Here is a 12,786-nt window from a genome sequence, read left to right on the forward strand (position 1 = left end):
ATTTCTTTTTGTTTTCAAACTTTGTGTCATTTATGCTTCTTGTTTGGTTGTGCCGCACACATGATAAACTGAATCTGAGGATTGCAGTGTCATTATCAATCCTGTCTGTTGCATACCTATGGCACATCAACATGTATGACACAATGCAGAGCATAAGACATGCAACCGAAGAGGTAAGAATCATATATTGTTTATATGATTGAACCTAATTGTGTATGTTGTTCTTGTAGGTGATTAATGGATCTTGGCTATAAAAAGATGAGACTTTTTCACCAATTGCACATCTGGAAGCAGTGAGGTTATTGCTCGTTGTCACTCAACAAGATAAAGCCCCTTACATGCATCATTGGTTAATCTCTACGCCTTTATATGTTGGATTGCAATCTGATCTTTTCCTCTTTTCTATGCTTCTGTATGTTATTTCCTTGTCCTTTGGATTTCCTGACAAAAAGGGGGAGAGATCACTATGTGAAATTATGAAAAGGGGAGAGATTGTGTTGTAGAATTAAGGGGGAGTGGTGTTGTAATTTTGCCTTGAATTACATTTCTTCTCCCACATGCTTCACTGGTTTTGTTGTTTCATAATGTGCAGGGATTCAAAGCCTTGGTTTTAGAGTAGGATTTCATTTGTTAAATTCCTGCAATTTCTTTTGAGTTGTAATAGGTGTTTTGTCTAGGAAATGCCAAAGGGGGAGATTGTTAGTATGAAAATTGTATTGTCATTTCCTAGACTCTAGCATAGGTTGGGAATTAGTGTGTGAATATGTTTTACTGGAAGCTTTGGCGCAACACATTCATTCTGGATCTCTGAAGCATGACTTAACCGATATGAGAAACTGATTTCAGGTAAATCATGACATAATCATGCATTCATTATAGGATTCCTAGTTGGAGTTATTTTTACTCAAGCACTTTTATGTTAGCCCTACTTTTAATAGGATTAGATTTTATCTCTTGAAATTGCTTTCCTAGTTGGACTCTATTTTGACTCAAGTTAAAATCTTATCTTTGTTTGGTCTAATTAATTTGTTTTAGGAGATATTGGTTCTCCCTAAAATAATGGCTATTTGGCATCAATCACTCAGAGTCCATATGGGATCAAATATGATATTCATGATTGAATAGAACTTGTGGTCTGCTGTTTGGCGTGATTACTCAGAACCATATAGGAAGTTTGGCTCTGTAATTTAGTAGGCATCTAAATCTTATATTGTTGATGGGAAGTTTGCATGGGCTGACGAATTGAGGTAGGATTCTATGAGAATCAAATATGATTAATGGCAAGAGATTGAGGACGTGGCTTTGTGCTCTTCTCTTGCAAAAAGGAGATTGTGGTTTGTATAAGGATATGACGTGCTTCTTTGTTTTTGTAACTTTCCCATATTTTATTTGAGCATCTAAAATTCTTAAGAAAGCTACTGTGCATATTTTTGAGATAAATCATCAAGTGTTCCATGTTTTGCTTGGTGATTTATCAAACACTTTAATCATTCATATTGCATTCATATGCATGTCGGTGACTTATACGGTTGAGTGCACCAAGACCGTGGTGGCGGTTTTCCTCCGGCGAGCTTGAAGCAATCGTGGCCAGTATTGCGTTCAACATAAGGAGTGTCGAAGATCATCCCGTGACAGAAGTTGAGTTATGAAGAAGTCGGTAAACATTATCTAGAATGAGTCTAGGATAAGTGTGTGAGTACTTCTTGTAATCATCGTTCTATAGTGGATTTGAGTTGGACTGAGGAGTCCCGTGGATTTTCCCCAGAGGTGGGGTTTTACCACGTAAAATAATTCTCTGCGTGTTCTTTTATTTTAAGCTTTGCACATCTCAGGATTGATAACTCATATCAATCCTACTTCAAAGGTTGATCATTATTTATTGCAAAAATTCGAATTAGCTTGTTTAACCTTCTCCAGGCATATATAGATATCCTACAGGTATTTTCAGAAACTTAATGCAAAGTAATTATATAAAACAAAAACTAAAGGGTAATGAAGCCCTAGAAAGGACTGACCTGGTAAGATGCTAAACCTGCGCCAAATACGAAACCTTGTGGAAAGCTCCTCTTGTTGAAAGCTGGAAAACTGCTACTGTTGAGGACATCAGGTTCAAAATTAGTAGTGGGTGGAGCTACATTATAAGCTTTGCTATTTGTCAATGCAAAGCCAATTAGTAGCACAACACTCAAGAGCAAAGAAGGTAATCGGGTTGCCATAACTCTGGTTTTATTTTCTTTTTCTTTTGGTGATGATTTAGATAAGTTTGCTGTTGCTGCAATATTGCATGGGTATATATAGAGGTAGAACGTGCTTCACATTAAAAGGGAATGAGAGGAGGAGCTACATATGTAGAGACCAAGGGTGGCCCTGACCCCGCAAACTTTTGCCTGCCATGGCACAAAGGTAATCTTTCATATTTAATCCAAAGATGCTTGCTAAAAGACTATTGAAGGATAGCAGCCACCTAACCAAATCAATTAACTTGGTAAGCGGATTTTACTATAATAATTGTCTTGCGAGAATGTTATTTGTAAATTTTTCAATTTTGTGTGCATCATATTTGATTTCTTTTAATGAACTATACGAGGCATGTGTTCAATAGAATTTCTTGTTTTATTTGATATCTACATGGGAACCTCAATTGAAGGGATTTTCTGAAATTGAAACAATATAGTACCCAATCAGTGCCCAAATTATTTTACTCAAATAGTATAATATGATTTTCTTTATATAACGAAACGGGCTCCCAAATGTAATTGTAGATTCATCTCATCTTGACTAGAAATGATCTTGAGCTCCTAGAATTTTTAAAGGAAAATAAATTTCTATGAGAATTGTCTCTCTATTTGCAAACATAAAAATTCATTACTGCATGTTTATTTTATATTTGCAGAGTGTAAGCCATAAACTTGACGCTAGCTGTAGACTGGTTCACGCAGTAGCATCTGAAAGTCTTCAAATCAAGAAAAGTGTGGCCGCACTGCTATGTGTTATACGTGCTTCAAATTAATGCTTTAGTTTTGTTACTTGCAAGAGAGGCAATAGTGATAAATTTTCAAGAGAGGCAATATATTCTTATTTTGAGATTACCGCAACCGTCCTTGGTTTGAATTTTGAAGAATTGTTTTAGTAAATGGGGCAAGGTTGAAAATCATCCCATTATTTGATTATTTCAAGACTGAGATGAAGGATTTTAGGCAACAACAAAAAAACTCAAGAAGAAGAAGAAGAAGAAGAAGAGGCTCAGAATATGGTGGATCCGCCATCTATAGCTCAACCCAGGCCTAAGAGAACAATGAAACCTCCTCAATGGTTTGGATTCGAGAAGGACGCAGTTCACTATGCTTTAAACATGAGTGAAGGGGCTCCAACCACATTCCAAGAAGCAGTTAAGAGTTAAGAGTGGGAAAGTTGGATGAGTGCTATGATGGGATGAGATGGAATCTCTACACCAGAACTTCGTTTGGGAGTTGGTTTCTAAACCCAAAGATCGAAACTGCAAGTGGGTGTAGGAAGGGATATATGAGAAATAACCAAATAGATTTAAAGCTCGTTTATTGAGAATGATGAACATGAAATATCTCAGCTACATAACTATTTGGCTACTAAATTTGAGATAAAGAATCTAGTTGGATTCAAGTATTTCTTGGGGGATTGAAGTGGCTCGATCAAAGCGAGGCATATTTCTGTCTCAAAGGAAATATATCTTGGACTTATTAACAGACACATGAATGCTGGATTGCAAACCTATAGACACTCTTATTGACCACAATCATCATATTGGAGAATACCCCAAACAAGTTCCAACTAACAAAGAAAGATACCAAAGGTTATAGTGGCAGGATTAATCAATTTGTCATACTCGACCAGACATTGCTTATGTGGTGAGCGTAGTTAGTCAATTTATGCATTCTCCATGTGAAGACCACATGAATGCAGTTCTTCGAATACTTAGATATTTGAAGTCTACACCAGGAAAAAGACTTATGTTCTCAAAACATGGCCATTTGGATATTGATGGTTATACAGATGTAGATTGGGCAAGTAGTGTAACATATAAAATATCCACATATGGTTACTTTACATTCATGGGAGGTAATTGGTGACATGGAGGAGCAAGAAACAGAAGGTAGTGCCTGAAATTGCTAATGCATAGAATTCGGTTCAATATGATCGCACCAAACATGTTGAGGTGGATCAACACTTCATCAAATAGAAGCATGAGGCCAAAGTAATTTAGTTCCCTTTCGTTAAGTCAGAGGATCAATTGGCAAATATTTTGAAATATGCGATTTCTGGTAAAGCGTTCCACACGTCACTAGACAAGTTGGGCATTGGCGACATCTATGCACCAACTTTGTTAAGTCATACTTTAGCTAAGTTTTCTTTTGGCTTCCCTTGTCAACGTCTTAATAGGACATGTAAGTATTCAAGCTCAAGGTTAGACTAAGATAAATTGCTCAAATTGTTCTCGTCTGACTATTATCTTCATAAAGCTCAACACAATTATGTATTGGCAAAGGTAATTCTCACATTACATTTATTAGAATGAATTAGGTTATGACTAGTCATCTTGTATATGTGTATGACTAGTCATCTTTTGTACATCATAATGATCGCCATCTCATGTATGATTCCAACTAGGTCCTTATGAAGTTTTGTCTTATTCTCTGATATTCTTTTGATGCCATCTGTCCTTTTCTAACCTAGGAATTTTGGGTAAATGGACCCTTCATTCTCCTTGGAGCCGTCACTTTAGGAAAGGTATTTTTGAGAGGTTGTGAGTTTTTCCTCCTTTGCTCTCCTTTCCTTTGGAGTTATTTTTCCATCTTTTCATAAATGAGATTTTCAAATTGTTTTGAAAACTGCTTTGAAAATGAAATCTGCATCTAGTTAAATCAAACACATCTAGATTGTTGTCTTCAAGAGTATAGTTTCTTGAAGAAATTGATAATTTCATTTTGAATCCAAATTTTGTATGGAGTTCTGTGTAAGCTGGTGCCATGGTATGAATAAGCCGAGGAGGTAGTTGTCATTGCCATGAAGAACTAACTGCAAGCTTTGTTAAGTTTGGAAAAGAAGATTGCATTGAGGAGGTATAGCTCGTTTCCTAAATAGATCTAGGTTTCCTTGAGCTTGCTTGTGATTTCTTTGCAAGAATCTTTTTTGCTTAGTGGATTGCCTGGTCGGATGATGACTCCTAGTTTTTCCCAATGGCTGGTTTCTGGGTGAACAATTTTCTGAATTCATTGTTCATGTTATTCTGGTGTTGTGTTCTTGCTCGACTAGTTATCATCTGAATGTTGTTGTTTATTTGATCTTGATGTATTCACACACACACACACACACACACAACACACACACACACACACACACACACACACACACACACACACACACACACACACACACACACACACACACACACACACACACACACACACACACACACACACACACACACACACACACACACACACACACACACACACACACACACACACACACACACTAACTAACTACATGGGATGCCTAGATTGACGGGTCCTTCTGAGTGCCTAACTTGTCACTACTGATCTTCTAGGCTTGTGGGTATTGGTTGTTTCTCTCTGTGTGTGATTGTTACTAGTTTATGACAAACAGTTGACTAGTTATATTGCTTTCAAGTTAAGTTAAGCTTTGTGTAGTTGTTAATTCTTTAAAGTAGGGCTTAATTTACCCTTCTTCACTTAAGTACCAATTACAAACTTGATGGGGAGTATTGGTGTGGCTTGTGACTTCATTGCACACCAAGGATTCCCATATTAATTGTAATTGAGTTTCATTTTATTTTTTATTTCCTACTGTAAATAGAATTATGAGTTATTACTTTCTTTGATCTTTACCATAAATATGACCTCCTATCAATATTTTCTCATAGTCTCTCATATTTTAGGATGAGCTTATTTTTTTGGCCAAACTTGGAATGCTTTACTGGGTTTAGTTGATGCCTAGACTTTTAGTCTTTTTTTGTGTCAAGGAATTAGTCGATGGGGTTTTTTTTTTTCTCTCAAAGAGAAGTAAGTCTCTGCCTCGTAACAGTGCTTTTCAGATTTTGCCTTTGATGCGAATAAAAAACCACGACAATTTTTAATTGTCGTCCTTAAAAGAGGGGCATTTTCAAAACTGGCTGTTTCAAACGTTTCACCCTACTAGACAATAGTTTTAGGAAAAATTGTCGTCTAGCAAAATAAGACGACGGTTTTAGAGAATTCGTCGTCTATTGAGTGTCGTCTATTACGATTATTGTTGTAGTATATATATGTCTTGTAATATTACAGATTGCAGCAAGTGTAAATAACATCAATCTTGAGTATCTTGGACATGGCACGTCAAGTTTAAGACAAAATATACAAATTGGACTGGCTCGTGGAATTTTCTTTTTGTTTTGTTTGATAAAATGGATGGTATTGTGCCGGAATAAATATTGTAGAGGTAAATATAATTACAGAGAAAAAAAGTTTCTCATGGTGGCCGATCACAATGGCTCTTTCGGAAAAATAAATTATTATCTCATTTAGAAAGAAAGCTAAATTTTATGTGGTGTAAGGAGTATTGTATTGAAATTAAACAGTCCCGATCTCTTGGACTACAAGAGTCCAAGAGATTTGTGGTCATTCACCGTTGGATGTAAATTTAACGGTTCGCTCATTCTTGCACTCCTTTTAAGAAACCTTTTTTGAACTGTTGGATGTTACATCCAACGATGGGTGACCACAATCTCTTGGACCCATGTGGTCCAAGAGATCGGGGCTGTGAAATTAAAACATATATAAGCTAAAGTCTATGTATAATTTGTATACATGAAATAAATAATGCAGGCAACATTAGTTTTCTTTTGAAGCAAAGTATTGTCCTTATAGCCGACTTGACATTTTCTCAAATAAGCACCTGATCGAGCATTTTCTTTTGAATTTTTAATAGATCTATAAAGAATTCACACACTACAGTATCTTGTTCTAAATTCATTTCAACTTAAAACAAACTAGATGTCTTAAGTAGCAAATATTTCGGTCAAGGCTCAACATCTATTTATTTTAGTTTTTATTTTTATTTATAATGTTTTTATTTAGAAGAAATTACATTTATAATTTAGCCGTAAAGGGCACTGATACAAAGACTAATACAAACACATGAAGGATACATCAACAACATCTAGACAATAAGATATCCCTCCAACCATATCCACAAACAGCCAAAGCACCTCCACCGCATAAAGCCAACAAACTTAGATAAACGAGGCACATCAACAACATAAAGTAAAATTAAAATTTAACACTCAAAAGGAAAGACAACTAACTCATAATGAGTTGTTGCAACTTATTCTGACTCAAAAAAAGTCAAACATTAAAAAGTTAAAACATGAAAAGCAACTCGCACAACGACTATGGAGGAGCCATTGTACTTTATCCATCCTTGGGATTCAAATTTGGTAGCCCTACCATTATTGTTCCCACATCTTTGGATTTTCTTCTTACTGATTGAGGATCTCTTGAGAAAACTTTTGAACCAATGCGTCGAGAGTTTTGAGTGTCTTTTCAGTCCATTGTCATAATCAATATAGTTGATACCAAATCGAACAGTATATCCTTCGCTCCATTCAAAGTTGTCCAGCAAAGACCATAAAAAGTATCCCTGCACATTAGCACCCTCCCTACAAACACCAAAAAAAAAAGAGAACATAGTTGGTTCAATGTAGTGATTAAATAACCGAAATGTAAGAAGGCCAAAACATATATAGCCTTAATTAATTTGTTGACAAAAACTTACTTAAGGGGGAGTTGTGTTGTAAGTTTGCTTTGAATTACATTTTTTTTTCTCCCACATGCTTCATTGGTTTTGTTTTTTCATAATGTGCAGGGATTTAGAGCTTTGAGTTTAGAGTAGGATTTCATTTGTTAAATCCCATGCAATTTCTTTTGATTTGCAATAGGTGTTTTGTCTAGGAAATGCCAAAGGGGGAGATTGTTAATATGAAAATAGTTTGTCATTTCCTAGACTCTAGCATAGGTTGAAAATTAGTGTGTGAAGAATTGTTACTGGACGTTTTGGCACAACTCATTCAACCTCATACATCCGAGGCATGACTTGACGATATGAGAGACTTGACTTCAGGTAATTAATCATGACATAATCATGCATTCATTGTAGGATTCCTAGTTTGAGTTTTTTTTCAATCAAGTATTTTTTATGTTAACCTTATTTTTAATAGGATTAGATTTTATCTCTTAAGATTACTTTTCTAGTTAAACTCTATTTTGATTTAAGTTGAAATATTATCTTTTCCTATTATGACTTGCACGTTGAAATCATCTCCTACTTGATTAGTCTAATTCATTTATTTTAATAGATATTGTTTTTCTATTAAAAATTGGCTGGTTGGCGTTTTCACTATGAATCCATATTGAACTAATATTCATGTTTGAATACTATTTCCTGTTTGGGGTCTTCACAAGAGTCCAGGTTGAACTAAAAGTTGAGAGTAATAATTGAAGTGGGTTTGGTACTCGGGTGCTGCCAGCTGACTAGGCATAGGAAGTTTTGAATAAAAGAAGCATGCCTCTCCTTGGTTTTGACACAGCTTTTGACATATTTGTGTGGACAATATAGAATTCTTAGGAAAAAACTAATGTGCATTTATTTGAGATAAATCATCAAGTATTCTATGTTTATTTGGTGATTTATCAAACACTTTAATCATTCATATTGCATTCATTTGCATTGTTCGGTGACTCATACGGTTGAGGGCACCAAAACCGTGGTGGCGGTTTTCCTCCGGCGAGCTTGAAGCAATTGTGGCCAGTATTGCGTTCAACATAAGGAGTATCGAAGATCATCCTGTGACAAAAGTTGAGTTACGAAGAAGTCGGTAAACATGATCTAGAATGTGTCTAGGATAAGTGTGTGAGTACTTCTTGTAATTATCGTTCTATAGCGGATTTGTGTTGGACTGAGGAGTCCCGTGGATTTCCCCAAAGGTGGGGTTTTACTATGTAAAATAATTCTCTGTGTGTTTTTTTATTTTATGCCCAGCACGTTTCAGGATTGATAAGCCATATCAATCCTGCTACAGAAGTTTATTTTTATTTATTGATTATAATCTTAAATTGGACTATTCACCTCATTCTAGGCTTTTTTAGTCATCCTTTAGGTATTTTCATACGCCAAATGTGAACCCTGGAAAAAGAGTATCGAAATGGGTCCTGTTGAGAGTTGCACATTTAAGATTGTGGACTAAAAGGATATATACATCAAGGTATTAAGTTTTTTCTGAATTCTACACCCATGTTTTTTTGTTCTTTGTCCAACAGCCATTAGTTATAGTGCAAATTCTATAAAGATTTCATATATAATAAAATACTACGTCGTCTTTATATTTAACTCTCAGGATAATGAGAATGGTTTTGGCATTATTCTCCGTTGTTTTGTTATACCATGTGATTATGTCATTCCACTCCAATCTCTGTCCTACTTAAGCAGGTGTTCGGAAATTACAAGTGAGTTAGTTGATATTGTGTTATATATTTTCCATGAAAAGAAAGAAAATAACTTCGTTCATAAGCAGTAAGCTGAAGGAGAAATGCAATTGAGAGGAAATAATTTTTTTATATTTTTTATACTGCAGATGTGGGTTAGGCTACTTTCCATGATATTGAGCACGTCCTGTTGCATTCAAGTTCAAATCTCCATCAGCGTAGTTCGAACTCAGGCACAACAAAATGGGCACTCTAATCTAGGGGGAGAAAAATTGATCTCGAGTGCCGTAATGTGGGCACAATACTTTAGCCAACTAACCCAACTCACATTTGCAAAAAACTAAAGTTGCAAGGAAAGAAATAATTGGGAGAAGAAATAATTTTTAACACTACAAAAAAAGAAAGCATTAGTCACATTTTTATAGCAACAAAATAGTTTTGGTGACATTTGAATGAGTGGTCAATGACTTTGGTTACTAGTCACCATTATTTGTGACTAATTATCTCACACTTTAAAGAATTGGTGAGTATTGATTTAAATATAATAAATGTAAACTAGCTGACACATGAACAGTAATTTGTTGAAATTTGAGGATAATTAGTAATCCAATTAAATACGTATAGAACACAGCAAAAAGGAAATACGTATAAAAAATAATTAAATATTACAATGGTTAACCATTAAAGTATTACAAATTTATCCAGATTCAAAGAAAACAATTTATTACAATTTAAATTAATTTTTCAATACTTCTAGCAAAACAGAAAAACACTCCAATAAAATTACAATTCACAATTGCTTCTAATTGATAAAAGAGTACAACTTCTTGTCGCACCCATCCTTCCCTGCGAATATTTTATATCGCATCCATTCCCAGCGGCGGCTCCATTGCCAGCGCTCTTGAAGAACATAGTTTGTTCTTGCCCAAGTGGTTTCTTCAAGGACTATCTTCTTACTCTTACTCCACAGTGGCGGTTGAATTTCTAAAGGGCTTGCTTTTGACAACCCAAAACAACCCAGCAACCCCTTTTCTTTTGTAAGCTCTTCTCTCTCAAAACAACCCAGCAACCCCTTTTTTCTTTTTAGATCCGATGGTTTTCACCCCGATCCCTCAATTTTTTTGGCTATCTCCTTGCTTTTGACAGAGTTTGTTATCTCCCTAGTTTTTCTAGCTCGTTTCTTTGGCTCTGGGCAGTCCTTTTAGATCAAATCTCAAATTTGAGATGTTATGTCTCATATCTAAGATGATCTAGGGCTTGCTTTAGTCATGGCTTTCCTTGTATTTTGTTTTCTGTGTAAGCTTTTTTTTCTACTTTTTTATATATTAATATATTCTTTGATATTATGTGATGTAGGAAGATCAAGTTCTACAGGGGCGGTGGAATTGCTAGAAGCGCCTCTATTCCCAGGTCCTTTTAAATTTATTTTATTTTATTAATATACTCTTTGTAATTCGCCTTTTTCTATTTTTGAGTTCTAAAGATGTTGTTTTATCTGGGTTTCTCTTTCCTTGAACATTGGTGGGTTGGGGTTGTTCATTTAGATGAGTACAAGATTTCTATTTTCCTAGATTTTATTTTATTTTGATTGCTTTTTTCTCTTTCTTTCCCTATTTGAACTATTATCTGTGAACTACTATTAGTTCACTACAAACAATGATCAGATCCCTTCACCATAGACAAATGAACCGTTGATGCTACCAACTACAAAAGAGGAGGGTGAGGTTGTCATTCCTTAAGCTTGGATATCTACTAACTTCTAGTATTTGGGATTGTTTTCTTTCTTTCTTTGTCATTTCGATTTACTTACAGGGATGGTGGACATTTCAATTGCAGGGATGGAGGATACTTTAGTTGCTCTGGATTAGAAAGTACTAGCTATAGGTCTTCTTAGGCGTGTATGTATTATTGTTTGTATAGGATTGTACATATTTTTTATTCATTAGGAAAATATTGTACTACTTAATTACCATTATGTATCAATTGAATATTTATATTTAATTAAATAATAATATTAGAGGCCTCTTTTACACATGAAGTGCATTACCAAGGAATTATTATTATTATTATCTTATTAGAGAAAAAAAATGGAATTACTGTTATTATGCCATTAAAGTATATCAAAAGGAAATTATAATTATTTAAAACATATATAATTCAAAAAATTATTAAACTAATTAAAGATGAAAATAATAATAAAATATAAGTGTAAAGGTATCTGAAAAGTCAACATATTGTTTGTCACTTTCTTTATTAATGGTGACAAAGGCCAATAGTAACGGTCACAAATCTCACTAACTCAAAATTTGTAACTGCATCGTTACTAAAGCTTTTAGTCACCAATAAAGGTGACCAATGCTTTCAAAAGTCACGAAAAAAAAGGTGACTATAGCTCAATTTTTTTGTAGTGTAATGAATACATAAATTTCTCTCATAATTGTGGCATGAAAAACATATTAACTCTAAACTATTAACTATGGTTATTTTAATTTACATAGGGTTAATTTCAGTTTGGTATCCCGTATAGTACAACTACGAAGTACCTTGAGAATAAAACTATAGGGAACCAAACTGAAATTAACCCATTTACATATGCCAAACTTTGAAAGGGGTCGTGAGGCTTAAGGGTAGTCAGAAAAATGCACTAAAAAACGGACTTGGCATAATATTTAATCTCAACACTACCTCTCACCTGTTAAGTGACTTGAACTACTTTCACTATTGAATAATGTGCAAGTGGCCAAAAAAGAGAGGCTAATCTGCAAGTAATAGAAGTGGAAAAGAAAGTAGCTTTAAATCCCACGGCCAGACACACCCGCACCCGCCTACTGCGCCACCTATTCACCCAAACCCAAGCCCAATAAAGAGAGAAGGTGGATTCCGCTTTGTGATCACATTCACAGCACTTTTATTGCATCTCCTCTTGACTTGAAACCTAAGATGTTGAACGCACTGCTTAAGAAGTTAGAGGTGGCTGCGCTCTGTTGTTACATGTGCTTCAAATATTTAATGTTTTAGGTCTGTAAGAGTGGCGATAGTATTTATTCGCTTACTATTATTGATGAAATAAAAAAAGAAAAAGGGATTACTTTTTAGATACCTTATCAAAATTCGAATAAGGTGTCAATCTCTAAGGGCCGAAGTATGACAATGTGAAGATGAAAATGTTCCGCATCGGACTTAGTAAGGGCTTATGAAGAGTTGAGCTACTCTCCCTTTTGTCAATTGATTTTGGAGTGAACCTCAACTTCCTTTATAGTATTAGAACGCG

This window comes from Prunus persica, chromosome G6 (assembly GCF_000346465.2).
Source record: "Prunus persica cultivar Lovell chromosome G6, Prunus_persica_NCBIv2, whole genome shotgun sequence".
Classification (NCBI taxonomy): domain Eukaryota; kingdom Viridiplantae; phylum Streptophyta; class Magnoliopsida; order Rosales; family Rosaceae; genus Prunus; species Prunus persica.